This window comes from Telopea speciosissima, unplaced genomic scaffold (genome assembly GCF_018873765.1).
Source record: "Telopea speciosissima isolate NSW1024214 ecotype Mountain lineage unplaced genomic scaffold, Tspe_v1 Tspe_v1.0030, whole genome shotgun sequence".
Lineage (NCBI taxonomy): Eukaryota > Viridiplantae > Streptophyta > Magnoliopsida > Proteales > Proteaceae > Telopea > Telopea speciosissima.
This window is the reverse complement of record NW_025317366.1, coordinates 74,033-77,875: the sequence shown is the minus strand read 5'-3', so window position 1 is coordinate 77,875 and position 3,843 is coordinate 74,033. Positions and strand designations below refer to the sequence as shown.

The 3,843-nt window shown below is 41.7% G+C and overlaps 1 pseudogene; it reads right to left on the bottom strand.

The window, feature by feature from the left end:
- Window positions 1-218: 218 nt before the first annotated feature.
- Window positions 219-2,544, bottom strand: LOC122647347 (annotated as a pseudogene).
- Between the last annotated feature and the right edge of the window lie 1,299 nt (window positions 2,545-3,843).

Sequence of the window (3,843 nt, the reverse complement as noted above, 5' to 3'; positions counted from 1 at the left end):
CCCCCTAGTTTTGGAAAATTCTACGTACCCCCCTAAGGTTTGCAAATGGTAACAAATATGCCCATTCCATCAGTTCATGACTAACACTGTTAAAAATTAGACTTGAACTGACGAAATTGCCCTTCTAAGAAGAACCCAAAAAAAAAAAAAAAACTGCAACTCATCTTCCCCAAACGACCAAAGCGTTGGAAGCAATTGGAACAAGATTAGCCCCAATGTCATGGCGTCGAACATTTCCCGTTACGCTGCAGTTGCCACCATGATGGTGACTGTGATAGACCACTCAAAGGCCCATTACCTAATGATAAAATGAGCAAGTTTTGGATGGCATTTACGGAGGGGAAATCCTATTTTTTATGCAAGGCATGAGCAATGGCAGCTCCCGTGGGGTTGTTCATGATGAGAGCTCCGTCAATAGCCAGACACGACATTTTGCCGTCAATGGAGATTAGATGAAATGGTTTGAATAAGCTTGGAGTGGCTAACGTGGCACGACATACCTTCCAGAGTTCAAAATCGAAGCTCGGAGTCTCCGAAGCGTCGGCATGGGAGAAGACGAATGATGCAGAGTTGTTCAGATAGTAGCAAGGAATGAAGAGAGGCTTGCAAGTATCCTTTAAAGTCAAAACCTTACTGTCCTCTCTGCTTAAAGCCTCTTTCAAGACTTTATCGATGCTCTTACTCGAAAACCAGCGACTTCGTCTGAAAATCCCTCCATGCTTGACCTTAAACATCTCCGACTGTTTTTCCTATGCGTAACATTTGCAGGAAGAGTATTACGAGTTTCAGGTATCCAACCAACCAACATTAAGTATTTTGGCTCAGCATGGTGGTACCAAAATCCCTCCAGCAAATCCATTAATCAAATACAGGGAAACATGAATTGACGCAGGAAATCGAAGAAATTTGTATAGATAAAATGCAATTTTCTAGATAAGCTTCTGAATTAGTTACCTTAACAGCAGCTTCAACAAGATTTACAAGTTCAATAGGTATTTTAATCCAAATACCCTTCTTCCCCTGTAGAAATGTTTCACCAATTTTATCAACACTTAACAAAATAAAATAGGAACATCATCTGTAGATTGAAACATGTACAGAGATATAGAAAAAGTAGAAAGAAACAAAATAATAAGCGTTGCAGGTTCCAACATGATCAATCCTGCAACCTAAGTTAACCATGTTTTAATCCAATCTCTGGCGGTGAACAACGGGCGACCATTACCGGCGTCTGCCGTCAGCATTGCAGCAAGAATGGCACCGATCCCCGTTCCAGCGAGAACGTCGAAGAAATTGATGATTCGAGATTGTGGATCTCCGATTTTGGATTGGATCTACTCTTCTAGATGAATTAAGGCTGCGCCGGCAACAAGGCCTTTTGTTCCACCACCGTCAATGTTGAGAATTCTAGTTTTCTTGTTTTCACAATGCGATAGCCATTTCTACTCCAGTCTCGAGAAGATCTCTTGCGTTATCTTGCTAAGCCTTTACAGAAGAAGCGAGAGAAGAAATAGAATAGAAGTAAGAGATACTTTGGCTTTGGTTCTTGATACAGAGATGTTAAAGCTGACGATGATATACTCTCAAGTTTTTGCGAAGGTATCCAAGAAAAAGAAGAAAGCTAGGTCACGCTTTCTTCCTGAGAAGCATTAATAGTGGTGAGAATTGCTTCTCTTCTCTTAGCGCAACTGATCTTCCCCTTTTTTCAAACCCTAAACGATTTGGGGAAGATGAGTTGCAGCTTTTGTTTTGTTCTTCTTAGAAGGGCAATTCTGTCAGTTCAAGTCTAATTTTTAATAGTGTTAGTCATGAACTGACGGAATGGGCTCATTTGCTACCGTTTGCAAACCTCAGGGGGTACGCAGAATTTTCCAAAACTGGGGGGTGAAAATATCCTTTCGTCAAACCTCAGGGGTGGTATGTGTAAATTTCCCGTAAGTTTGAATTCCACCATTAGAACCCTTTCATATTTCAACCACAGTCCCTTTATATCATTCTCCTCACTCGACCTTAACCTCAGTCCCATCTAATTTCTGAAACCATAGTTCCCCTCATCTCTCATTAAGCCCTAGAACCCTAAAATTCTATTTATCCAATTCCAACCATTAGAATCCACCCTTATCATGATCAAATGTTCACTCCTACCCTGGGAGAACTCGATCCAAACCCCTACCCCTAAATCCACCTCGAAACCCTAGAAACCCCTACATCCCTCTTCTAGAAAACCATAACCCTAAATTTTCTGAAACTTTAAAACTCATTCAAACTTCGCCGAACTTAGCTCATGAGGTTCCCCTAAACCTGCCCAGCTTTACTAAATAAAATCCAATCCTAGTTTCCTAAGCCCTAACACTAGTTATAATCCTCCATTCTGATGAAGGAAGACCTGAGTAGAAAATATTTACCACGGTCAACCAGAGCTCTACAACAAGGTAACTTAAATTCCCTTCGACGTAAGGCCTTCAAATCTGTAGACAACTTGAAGCCTCCATCAATGGGATCTAGTTTGCAAGTTGAAGAGTATGGGAAATCTAACATCACCATTGTTAAATCAGCTGCTGAATACAAATTTTCATTACCAAAGGAAATTGAGAGAGCACAAGTTAAAGATGAAGCTGAAGTGATAGTGAGTTGTGATGAAAAGAAATAGACCACCCCTATACTTTCAAAGATGGAAAGTCAACATGTAGAAGATCCTAATGAAGTAGTCTATGTCGAAGAAACTAATGTAAAAAAGTCTGATATAGTAGAAGATGAAGAGGAGATTGATAACATTCCACAGGAAAACAATGGCATTCGAAATATTATCCCTAAAGAGGTGGAGCTTGTGTCAAAGAAGGTTATTAACACTAAAGTCTCTATGGATAATGCATTCACAGTTGATTAATAGGTTGAACACATAGAGTTTGTCATGCCACCTTAGTTCTTTGAAGAGAAGGCTCCACGAATTGAAGACTTTATTCCTCACGCTCCAGCCTCACGAGAATTTTGTTTAGGAAGCATTAAAGTTGCTACTCATATGTTGTTTCCCCCTCATCACTATAAAGTTCGAGGACAAGTTTCCTCAAATCTGGATAGCACTAGGCTTCATGTAGATGATATCAAGAAACTAGACACCCATTCATCGAAGATGAATGATTTTAAGCCGAGGAGAGTTGATGCAGATCCAAGCCTCCATGAGTTGAAGCAACCACCCTAATCATAGGGCCTTAGCTAGGAGCCTTAGTTATTTGTCGTTGCTCGGCCCTGCTCTGTCATCTTTCTTTTTGGCTCGGGCTTTACTCTCATCATGTTCGGCCCTTCGGCTTTTCGTCCTCGGCTCAGCCTTTTTCCAATCGCAGTCTTCTGGTCGCCGACCTCCATGCTCTTCACGGCTACCCTTAACATATTGCTTCAGGTATCCTGTGTTGATTAGCTCTTCTATCTCCCCTTTTAGTTGGTAACAATCTTCAGTATCATGACTGATATCCTTGTGAAATTGACAGTATTTGTTGGGGTTCCGAGATGACCCCGCTTGCATCGGTCGCGGTCTACGAATGTATCATCTTGAATTTGCATCAGAATCTCCTTCCTCGAGGTATTCAAGGAAGTGTACTCGGGGCTCTGGGCTCAGTCTATCTTCTCGGCTCGTCGATCGATCTTGGTCCGCTTTTCATTTTTGTGATCGTCACCTGTTGACCTTTTCTTCTCGGCCGTTCCCTCGTTCACTTTTCTTGCTTGGAGCACCTCCACCATGTTCGCAAACTCATTGCACCTCTTCAAGAGTTCAGCCATGTTCCTGGTTGGTTTTTGGGCCAAGTCCTTGATGAGGCCCATGTCTATGAGACCATTGCTTATCGCCTT